Source organism: Ursus arctos, unplaced genomic scaffold (genome assembly GCF_023065955.2).
Source record: "Ursus arctos isolate Adak ecotype North America unplaced genomic scaffold, UrsArc2.0 scaffold_30, whole genome shotgun sequence".
NCBI classification, from domain to species: domain Eukaryota; kingdom Metazoa; phylum Chordata; class Mammalia; order Carnivora; family Ursidae; genus Ursus; species Ursus arctos.
The window spans coordinates 23,527,560-23,539,741 of NW_026622986.1; the positions used below are offsets into that span (position 1 = coordinate 23,527,560).

General features: G+C 38.6%; 1 protein-coding gene across 1 annotated transcript in view; it reads left to right on the forward strand.

Annotated features, from left to right (window-relative positions):
- Positions 1-12,182, forward strand: part of FAM107B (family with sequence similarity 107 member B) — a 233,574-nt gene that overhangs the window by 51,931 nt on the left and 169,461 nt on the right. The gene's annotated exons all lie outside the window — the stretch shown is intronic.

Here is a 12,182-nt window from a genome sequence, read left to right on the forward strand (position 1 = left end):
GATAATGCTAAGTGAAATAAGTCAAGCAGAGAAAGACAATTATCATATGATTTCTCTCATCTATGGAACATAAGAACTACGAAGATCAGTAGGGGAAGAAAGGGACAAAGAAAGGGGAGGTAATCAGAAGGGGGAATGAAGTATGAGATAAACATTTCAATCAGCGGATTTAGTAAAGTAGATTACTGCCCTCCCCAACATGGGTGAGCATTATCCAGTCTGTTGAAGGCCTGAACAAAACAAAAAGTCAGAGGAAAGAAGAACTTGCCCCCTTTTTCTGCCTCATTGCATGATCTGGGACATCTGATCCCATCCGCTGATGTTGGGTGAGGATTTAAATCAACCTTGGTTCTCAGGCCTTAAGACTCAGACCAAATTACACCACTGGCTTTCCTAGGTCTCCAGCTTACAGATGACAGATTGTGGCACTTCTCAGCCTACATAATTGTGTGAATCAATTCTTCAAAATAATTTTCCTTTTATAGCCTATTGATTTTGTTTCTCTAGAAAACCTGACTAATACAGGGAGATCCACTGAAATTAATTCCAAATGGTTTATGCAGTTAATATAATCAAATTAGACATCTATTGAAGAAGGAAATGTTGACAATCAGTGTGGTTTTCTGGAAAGAACATAACTCCAGAGTCAGAAAGACTTGGAGTTGAGGGGTGCCTGGGTGGCTCAGTCATTAAGCGTCTGCCTTTGGCTCAGGTCATGATCCCAGGGTCCTGGGATCGAGCCCCGCATCGGGCTTCCTGCTCAGCGAGCCTGCTTCTCCCTCTCCCACTCCCCCTGCTGGTGTTCCCTCTCTCGTTGTGTCTCTCTCTGTCCAATAAATAAATAAAATCTTAAAAAAAAAAAAAGAAAGAAAGACTTGGAGTTGAGTTGAATCTTGGCTTGGCTACCTGCTGTTTGATGTTGGGTAAGATGCACAGCCTCTTTGAGCTGTAGTATTCTCATGGTTAAATGGGAATTATAAAACCCACCCCTCAAGGTTGTAAGATTAGTGAGCTAATAGAAGCTGAATTTACCAGTGTACCTTATTATTCATATGAACAAACTTTCTCCACTGTTATGTGCATCTACTCTAATATTTCAAGAGCCCCATGGCATATCACTTGCTAGTATAATTTCCTGGTCATGACAGGCAGACTGTTGTCTCTATACCCTTTATTTAGGAACTAGTCTTCAGGGTAAAACAATACTATTTTGGTGAATATCATTTTTGCTTAACATATATTTTTGCTTAACTTTAGTCAGGTTTGTATGAAACTTGATGGCATTTTATTAACAAAATACCTCAGAGATCTCTGCATGGGGCTGACAAAGTTGAAAGAAAATGTGATGTCCATTGACAAAACTAAAGTAGATATATTAGATGGTCTCTGGGGCTATTTTATTTCAGAAACTTGGGTGAGTCTGACTACATGAACTATAGCTTGAATTCCTTAATGTGAAAGAAGTCGGCATAATGGCTCTTATTACTTAGAATACTATATGCAATTTCAGTAATTTATTCTACTTCTGAATATCTAATGTTATATATTATACAAAATATATTAAATATCAGATTTACTGGGGCACCTGGGTGGCTCAGTAGGTTAAGCATCAGACTCTTGATTTCGGGTCAGGTTGTGATCTCAGGGTCATGAGATTGAGCCCCAGATGGGGCTCGGCCCTGCACACAGAGCCTGCTTAAGATTCTCTCTCTCCGGGGCGCCTGGGTAGCGCAGTCGTTAAGCGTCTGCCTTTGGCTCAGGGTGTGATCCCGGCGATCTGGGATCGAGCCCCACATCAGGCTCTTCTGCTGGGAGCCTGCTTCTTCCTCTCCCACTCCCCCTGCTTGTGTTCCCTCTCTTGTTGGCTGTCTCTCTGTCACATAAATAAATAAAATCTTTAAAAAAAAATGATTCTCTCTCTCCCTCTGCCTGTCCCCTGCGCACTGAGTACTCTCTCTCTCTCCCCCCCATCTAAAAAAAGTAAATAAATAAATATCATATTTGCTCCTAATATAAATGTTACATAAAACAGTATTAAATATTTTAATATTATTATTATACATGCTGTCAAAATATTTGTACTTTACACGCAGTGCATGTTTCTATCAGCAAGAATCATAATTTGGATTTATCATGTCAAATTATAATATAAAGTATCAAGTGTATTCTACTTTCATATTTATAATACTTTATATGTGTATAGCACTTTACAGTTTAGAGATACTTTCACATATATTTGCTTCTCAAAACAACCCTCTAAAATAGTCCAGGCAGGTATTATTATCCCCATTTTGAAGATAAGGCCCCTTATTAAAGCTCCGGCAAGTTTAATGACATCTAGTAAACAGCAAAGCCATCACTGAAAACAGCTCTTGGACTCATGGTCCAATCAATATTTTCCCACTACACAGCTCTGCCTGCCTGACAAGTTGATTAATTGTCCATCTCTGGGAGAGACTGGTTTATAGAGTGAAGAAATAGATTTGCCTCATTTCCTTGCTCTTGCTCATGGGGTGTTGAGAATGTAGTCAGTACCTGCTGAACGATGATGTCTGTGCGGAGAGCTAGCTGTTGTAAGAAAATGAACACAGAAAATCAATAGTGGGATTGAGGTGGTATAGACAGGGTAGTTATTGTTGGGTCTTCACATAATTTACCATAAAAACTGGGGCACTTTTGAGAATCAAAGGTGTCGTTATTAATAATTACATTGGGACAGCAGGAGTAAATTGGTAATGTTCCAGGGAAGCCAGATGTTTGGTCATCTTAGATATAATAGCATAACAGGGGAGCAATGTGGTGAAAACAGAGGAGTATATGAGTTGAGAAATAAATTTTTTTTTGTAAAATTATTGATTTAATTCCTCTGTCCCACTGCACTGAGAGCTCCATAAGGACAGGTACCCTCTGTCTTGTTTTTTTAATGCCTTCCATCTAATAGGTGCTCAATAAATAAATGAATTGACTTGTATTTGGGTACCATTATCCTCAGTTTGGATTTTCTCTTAGGTACTTGAAAGTGAGCATGTTCAAAAAAAACTGTAGGTGAATATAAGTAGTGTTATATGATGGCCAGATACTTTAAAAGCATCTGTATCCTTCTCAGCTAATTGCTTTGCAAGCTTGTCTGTGATTCAGAATTCTGCGAATAAATCGCCATGCACTGAAAGGAAAATATGACCTCCTAACCCAATATCCTAGTCTATATGGATATATCAGGGTGGTGAAGCTGTTGACAAAGAAATATATTTCTCAAGGCCCTCAATGATGGATAGCTCACATAAATTACCCCTGTTGGCCCAGCTGGGCTTCCACGCCACTTGGAATTGATACCCTGGGGGTAGTTCTCTTCTCTTTCTCTTTCATCTCTATTTAGTGTGCTCTGTCTTTATATTTCTCACTGGTTTACTTTCAAGTTATGACTTCTACTGCTGGCAGTTAAAAAGAAAGCGTGTGCGCACATGCAAATACACACACCACACACACACACACAGAGACACAGGCACGCACTAAAAACCATACCACCAGGGGCGCCTGGGTGGCTCAGTTGTTAAACGTCTGCTTTCGGCTCAGGGTGTGATCCCAGGGTCCTGGGATCAAGCCCCACATTGGGCTCCCTGCTCCATTGAAAGCCTGCTTCTCCCTCTCCCACTCCACCTGCTTATGTTCCCTTTCTTGCTGGCTGTCTCCTTCTCTGTCAAATAAATAAATAAAATCTTAAAACAAAACAAAACAAAACAAAAACCATACCATCAAAGAAATAAATAACCAAAAAGGAGAAAGATAATTGTTGATTATTTTTTAAGAGAGTTGGTACACTGAAATGAGTTTTGATCAATGGAAAACCTTTACTAAAGGAAACAGTGCAAATGCAATTGATCTTAAAGATTTAAATAATAACCCAGGCCATGCTTTGGGCTCAAATCTCAGACCACCCGGCAGCTCACAAGTGTTGTGTTGGCTTGACATTTCCTTTTAATTTTCAGGTTATTCAGTAAGGCTTCTTTGCTCCATAACTATATGAGGGTGAGTGTGGCAATGAATAAACAAGCAGGGGGAGGAGACACAGAGAGAGAGAGGGAATGATGATAGAGGTTGCCCATGCTTAGCTCAACCCTCTTTACTTTGGAATTTAAGAGTTTGCTACAGGGTATTTCATCTTCTTACATCTGCTTGGAGCTTTTAGATGTACCCAAAACTTGTTGTAACCACTTTCTAAGCCTCTTGCTTAAAATCAGGAAGTGGGGTGGGCTGCTAAAGCATGGAGATTTAGCTAAGCATTTTAGTGTCTATTTTAGTGTAGGTTTTCCCCAGAAGCCTCAGGAAGAGAGTGGGGGAAGTGATTCAAGGAAAGGAAGCCTAACACTAAATTAGCCACCACAGTGGACAACTGGAGTTTAATACCGTGGAGAGTCTGGGGAGTGTATAAAACATATGCCTCAGCATGATCCTATTGAGGACTGAGGGAACTGGGGTATTTATACACCAACTTCCAAAAGTTATCAGTTGAGAGCTGCTAATGAGAGGTGTTAATTGCCTGGTACCTATGGTATGCTAAGTCTCAGGCTACAGTATTCTTTAGTTCTAAAAAAAAGCCCCAAAGCACAGAGATGCAGCTACTAACAGTTGGAAGTCCAGGCTGGAACAGACTGTCATAGTTAAGATTCAAGAGACATGGCTCTGGCACTGTGACCAAAGCCCAAAGCCTGATGGTACTATCTCTAGAATAATACATATCTGTTTTTGAAGATCAGAGAATGATCAGAGTTTAAAGGACTCTGTTATGTAGGAAGGTACAAGATTGAAGCTAATAATCTGGGAAGCTGGAAGAGTCATTTAAGCTGCACTAGTCCTTTTGGGCAGTACCTCCTGTTAGGGTCAAGTCATTTGCAAAAAGTTGTACATTTTCTATCAGCCATGTAAGTAGATATGTCTTCTAGGAAGAAGCATGACACTATTGTCATTAATTGTGGAATATTACCCAAAAAATGTACCCCCAAAGATCTAACAAACTCTCTTTTCAGTTTGGTTCTATGTTATCCTTTTTTTTAATAATAATTTTTTATTATATTATGTTAGTCACCATACAGTACATCCCTATTTTGATGTAAAGTTCCCTGATTCATTATTTGCGTATAACACCCAGTGCACCATGCAATACGTGCCCTCCTTACTACCCATCACCAGCCTATCCCATTCCCCCACCCCCTCCCTTCTGAAGTCCTCAGTTTGTTTCGCAGAGTCCATAGTCTCTCATGGTTCATTCCCCCTTCTGTTTACCCCCCCTTCTTCTTCCCTTTCTTCTCCTACCGATCTTCCTAGTTCTTATGTTCCATAAATGAGTGAAACCATATGATAATTGTCTTTCTCTGCTTGACTTATTTTGCTTAGCATTATCTCCTCCAGTCCCGTCCATGTTGCAGCAAATGTTGAGAAATCATTCTTTTTGATGGCTGAGTAATATTCCATTGTATATATGGGCCACATCGTCTTAATCCAGTTATCTGTTGAAGGGCATCTTGGCTCCTTCCACGATTTAGCTATTGTGGACAATGCTGCTATGACCATTATGCTATGGTTTCCTTTCTTCCTTTAAGCATGATGCAGATATCCAACCCAATCCTGCTATATTTTCCTACTCAGCTCTGAGACAGTACACAAACCAAACCACTGTACCTGGTTTGTAACAGGAGATGCCTCCCACTGAACATTTTCCTGTGCTCACTTTCCCGTCAGATTTGACGGGGAGCTGTTATGGACAGAAAGTTTATGTCCCCTCAAAATTGGGTGCTAGATGCAAAAAATGAATCATGGAACACTACAGCAAAAACTAAGGATGTACTGTATGGTGACTAACATAACATAATAAAAAATGATTATTAAAAAAAATTCATGTGTTGAAATCTCAACTTCCAATATGATAGTATTAGGAGGTGGGGCCTTTGGGAGGTAATTAGCTTATAAGGGTAGAGTTCTCATGATGAGATTAGTGCTTTTATAAAATGAGACAAGAGAGAGCTTCCCTTCTCCCTACCCCCTCCCCCTACTTTGACCCCAACCATGTGAGACTACAATGAGAAAATGGCCATCTGCAAACCAGGAAGCAGGTCTTCACCTGACACTGGATCTGTGAGCACGCTGATCTTAGACCTCCCAGTCTCCAGAACTGTGAGAAAAAAATATTTGTTGTTTAAGCCACCCCATTTATCGTATATTTGTTATGATTAAGAGCATTGATTGAACATAAAATCCACAGTAAAAGATATTCTGTAGCTCATAAAACTTGCCTTTTAAGGAGTAAATCTTAATCTCTCCCTCTCTACCTCTCCCAACCTTACTGTCTTCTTTAAGAGACCCCCTAAGTATCTCTAACTCCAAGTAAAGATTCTAGCCTCTAGAAAACTCAGCCAAGCTTCATTACCCAGACCAGTGAGCCTGGCTCTGCAGGGAGCTAGGATGTTGCCCAGGGCCTGAGAATCTCAACTCTTTCTGCAAGGCTTACGGGTTTACAAACACAAAGGCCCACACAAAGGCATATGGCCTTCAGGTGCTATTTCTATTCCCTCAGTGGAGCTGGGTTTATTTGTCAAGGAAATCTAAATCATATGTTTCTGTTTCACTTACACCAAATTCATAGCAATGTTGTTTCCTTGCAATCCTTTGAAGTTATCAGAGCCTTATACATGGATTCCACAAATGTTTTTGTGATTTCTTTCTCAAACTAGCTTTAAAAATGTCCATGCTTCATTTTCTCAAGCAAATGACCCTGAAATGGAAGAGACTGTGGTCTATGTGTTTGAGGCTCAAGGACTTCTCTACGATTCAGATGTGGATGAGTTTCTATCATCTTGTCTCCTCCTTTAGGCTTTTCCCTATCTTCCCTAGTACTGGGCTCCTGGGGATTTGTGTAAAGACCATTTTTCCTTCTGGGAGGATTCTGGTCTAAGCTTCCCATCCTAGAGAATACTCTCCTCCTGAAAATGAAATGTGAGCCCATGCTCCAGACAATTTCTAGAGTTGATCCAAAATATCCAGTGGAGCTGGCATTCTGTGTCACTCTAGGAAATGAACTATCTGACCATATGGGATACCTGCAAAACTAGGCTCTAAGTCTCTAGAAACTAAAACTAGGTCTCTGGGGTGCCTGGGTGGCTCAGTCATTAAGTGTCTGCCTTCGGCTCAGGTCATGATCCCAGCGTTCTGGGATCGAGCCCCGCATCAGGCTTCCTGCTCAGCAGGAAGTCTGCTTCTCCCTCTCCCACTCCCCTTGCTTGTGTTCCCTCTCTTGCTGCCTCTCTCTCTGTCAAATAAATAAATAAAATCTTTTAAAAAAATTTACAAATAATAAAACTAGGTCTCTGAGACCCTGGAGGCTAAGGACCATATCTTACTAACCTTTATATGATACTATGTCCATACAGTGCCTGGCATATTGTAGGCATTTGATGTTTAAAGAATGAACTGATGACTACCCAGTAGATAAGAGAAATCCATATAAACACATATGACTATAAATACATATTCATGCACGTGCTTATGCGTGTTAATCTCTCAACATGTTCCAATCAGTCCAGGTTCTAAAATAAATCAAGTTTCCCTCCCTCCCTCTTTCCTTCCTTCCCTTCCTTCTTTTTCTTCTATTTAGGAAAAAAGAAGACTTTTTCCCTGTATAAATGCTACTATGGTCTGAATATTTGTGTCCTCACAAAATTCAGATATTGACAACTTAATGCCCAAGGGCCTTTGGGAAGACATTAGGTCATGCAGGTGGAGCCCTCCTGAATAGGATTAGTGCCCTTATAAAAGATATGCCAGAGAACTAGCTAGATCCTCCTACCATATAAGGACAAAGTAAGGAGTTTTTGACATGGAAGAGGGCCCTCCCCTAACCTGGCACCCTGCTAGCAGACTTCCAGCCTCCAGAACTGAGAGAAGTAAATTTCTGTTGTTTATAAGCTGCTCAGTCTGTGGTATTGTTACAGCAGTCCAAATGAACTAAGACAAATGCTCACTGTAAAACAATCCTGACTATATAAATATTCAAGGTTTGTAAAAGTGAGAAAATTAGGGTAAGGCTAGCCTCTAAAACAAACATTGAACTGTCAAAAATTTAACACAATAGAGTTTTATTTGTCAGTCATATAACAGTACTGTCAGAAGAGGTTAGCAGAGCAGCTTCCTGTCCACAGTTGTTCAGGGATCAAGGGTTATGGAGGCTTTGCCATCTTTAACTCTCTAGAGGTTATCTTCCATCCAAGAAGAAATAACAGTATCTGGAGAGCCCCGCAGAGTTTTATGAGCAGCCCAAGAAGTGGCATCACTTCTGTGGACACTCCATTAGTGAACTCAGTTACATGGTGGCACTCAGCTGCATGAAATGTGGTACCTGGCTGAGTAGCTACTTTCCAGTGATAAGTCTGCCTTGGGAAAGGGAGCATGTGTTTTGAGGGACAACTATCTGTTTCTGTGAGGGAAGCCAAGAAAAATTCAACCTAAATTCCCCCAAAGGATGGTAAGGTAAGTACCCACTTCCAGAGTTAAGAAAATCTAAGAGACAAGGGCTTGGAAATAGATCATCCCCAGAGACAGTCCATCCTCCCCTCCTCAGCATTTTCAGCCTTGCACACACTGCAGCAGTAGGGAGCACAGGGGTCCATCTTTGAGGTGGTGGGGAGTGTGGTTTGTGGAAGGCACTGTTCCCACTGGGACATGCAAAGTGGCTCATGCTTCATGTTTCTGCTATTTAATGACATTGTGAAGCAATATCTATAGCACATTACTTTCTTTTTATGAAATGTTTAGAAAATGTTTTTATTTTTAAGCTAATGAAAATGCTGAGGATAAAGTAAAAATAATGTCGGCCTGAATTTTCAAAATGACTTTCAATGATTCTTTCTGTGTCCATGATCTCCAAACCCACGGACTCTGATCTAGCTGAATATTCAATAATCAGTGGTAACTAGCAGTGGTGGCTGTTGTGATGGTTATTAGACTATAAAGACTTCTATTCTGCTTCCTCAATACTTACTCTTCACACACAAATGTTAAATAACCTGTGGAATGTGAAATACAGACACAGAGCTCTTATGTGGCTAAGTTTGGTAAGTTAGGTAATAACAACAATGATAGAAGCTAACTTTTATTGTGTATTTGCCAAGTGTCAGGCACTAAATTATTAACATAAATATATGTCTTTTGAAAAATTAGGTTTACAGATGGGGAAATTAAAATACAGAGAGGTTAAACAATTTGCTGTAGGTTACACAGCTAGAAAACATGACCCCAATCCCTACCCACGTCCCACAAATGATTGAGAAAGGCAAACTAATGCCAATTGCTGTGGGATAACAGGAAGAAAAGACTCAAGCAACAATAGACTTGTGGCATAAATAAAATACAGATTATGTTTTACCACAGTATTTTTTCTTTGCTTACATTTTAAAGTTTAGTACCATGTATGCTTTATACATTACAGAACATCCTAAATAGTTTTCTAAGTAACTTAACTGCTTTGTTCAACCTGAGAGAATAAGCTACTTAGTGAGAAGAGATCAAATGTGGTAACTATTTGCTGTCATTTTCGCGGAACTAAAATTCATTTAGAGTAGTAGAGACTAAAAGATCTATGGGTTAGGGCAGGGCACAAAAGTGTATTCCTTTAATAGACATTTAAAAAGAACTAGGAATAGGAGAGAACTTTATCAACGTGATAAAGAGCATATGAAAAATTCACAGCTAACATCATATTAATGGTGAATGACTGAAAGCTTTTGCTCCACTATCAGGAAAAAGAACAAGATGTCTACTCTTGACACTTCTATTAAACATGGTACTGGTTGATCTAATCGGGGTAATTAGGCCAGAACAAGTAATAAAACGTATCCATACTGGTAAAAAAAGAAGTAAAATGATCTCTATTTGCATGTGACATGATACTATATATAGAAAAATCTAATGAATCCACTAAAAAACTACTGAAATTAATGAACAAATTAATGATGACGTTGCAGGTTATGAGAGAAATAATATAAAAATAAACTGTGTTTCTATACACTAGCAATCAACACTCCAAAAATGGAACTAAGAAAATTATTCCATTTATAAGAGCATAAAAAAAATACTTAGCAATAAATTAAAGAGGCACAACATATCATTGAAATATCTACAAAATATTATTGAAAAAAATTAAAGAAGACCTAAATAAATAGAAAGACATCCATGTTCATGGATTGGGAGACTTATTAAGATGGAAATACTTCCCGTAGTGGTTTATGGATTCAACACAATTCAAAATTCCAGCCACCTTTTTTGTAGAAATTGACAAACTGATCTTAAAATTTATATAAAAATGTGGACCTATAATAACCAAAACCAATCTTGTTTTCCCATTCCTTATAACTTTAATTTATTCTTTGTGCTGAAAATGACCTTCAGCATAATTTTTTTTCCAAATTTTTATTTAAATTCTAGTTAGTTAACATATAGGGTAATATTGGTTTCAGGGGAATTTTAGTGACTCATCACTTACACACAACATCCAGTGCTCAACACAAGTGCCCTCCTAATATCTACCACTTATTTAGTCCATCCCCTGTCCACCTCCCCTCAATCAACCCTCAGTTTGTTCTCTATCATTAAGAGTTTCTTATGGTTTGCTTCCCTCTTTTTCCCCCCTCCCCTATGTTCAACTGTTTTGCTTCTTCTTTTTTTTTTTTTTTAAAGATTTTATTCGCTTGAGAGAGAGTGAGCAAGAGGGCAGGAGCAGGGGAGAGGGGCAGAGGGAGAGAGAGAATCAGGCTCCCCGCTGAGCAGGGAGCCTGATGTGGGGCTTTGATCCCAGGACCCCAAGATCATGACCTGAGCTGAAGGCAGACATTTAACTGACTGAGCCACCCAGGCACCCTTCATCTGTTTTGTTTCTTAAATTCCACATGAGTGAAATCATATGGTATTTGTCTTTTTCTGACTGACTTATTCACTTAGCATGATATACCCTAGTTCCATCCATGTCATTGCAAACATCAAGATTTCATTCTTTTTGATGGCTGAGTAATATATATTATATATTATTTATTTATTAATATAGTAATATATATTATATAATATATAATATATATATTTATTAATATAGCTATATATATATATATATATATATATATATATATATATATATATATATATATTACACACACCACATCTTCTTTATCCATTCATCAGTCAATAGGCTTTTGGGCTCTTAAAACAATTCTACTATTTGACTATTGTTAATAATGCTGCTATAACATCAGCGTACATGTGCCCCTCTGAATCAGTATTTTTGTATTCTTTGGGTAAATACCTACTAGTACAATTGCTGGGTCATAAGATTGTTCTATTTTTAACCTTTTGAGGAAGCTCCATACTGTTTTCCACAGTGGCTACAATCTTTTTATAAAAAAGAATATAGCTGGAGGGCTCACACTACCCAATTTTTTTTTTTGAGTATAGCTGACACACAGTGTCATGTTAGTTTCAAGTGTACAACATAGTGATTCAACAAATTTATACATTATGCTATGTTCATTGCAAGTATAGCTACTGTCTCTCCTGATAAATCACTATTCCAATACTATTGACTATACTCCTTACGCTGTGCCTTTTATTCTTGTGACTTAACTGGGAGCCTGTATCTCCCTCTCCCCTTCACCATTTTGCCCAACCCCCTAACCCCCACCCCTCTGGAAACCATCAGTTTGTTCTCTATATATACAGTTCTGATTCTGCTTTTTGTTGGTTTATTCATTTGTTGTTATTTGTTTTTTCTAGATTCCACTTATGAGTGAAATCATATGGTGTTTGTCTTTTTCAGTGTCACTTATTTCATTTAGCATAATACCATTTAGGTCCATCCATGTTGTCTCAAATGGCACAATCTCCTTTTTATGACTACATAATATTCCATTGCAAATATGTGTGTGTGTGTGTGTGTGTGTGTGTGTACACACCTACACACACCTACATACCACATCTTCCTTATTCACTCATCTATTTGTGGACACTTAGGTTGATTTTGTATCTTGGCTATTGTAAATAATGCTACAATAAACATAGAGGTGCATGTATCTTTTCAAATTAGTGTTTTCATTTTCTTTGGGTAAATACCCAATAGTGGAATTATTTGATGATATGGTAATTCTATTTTT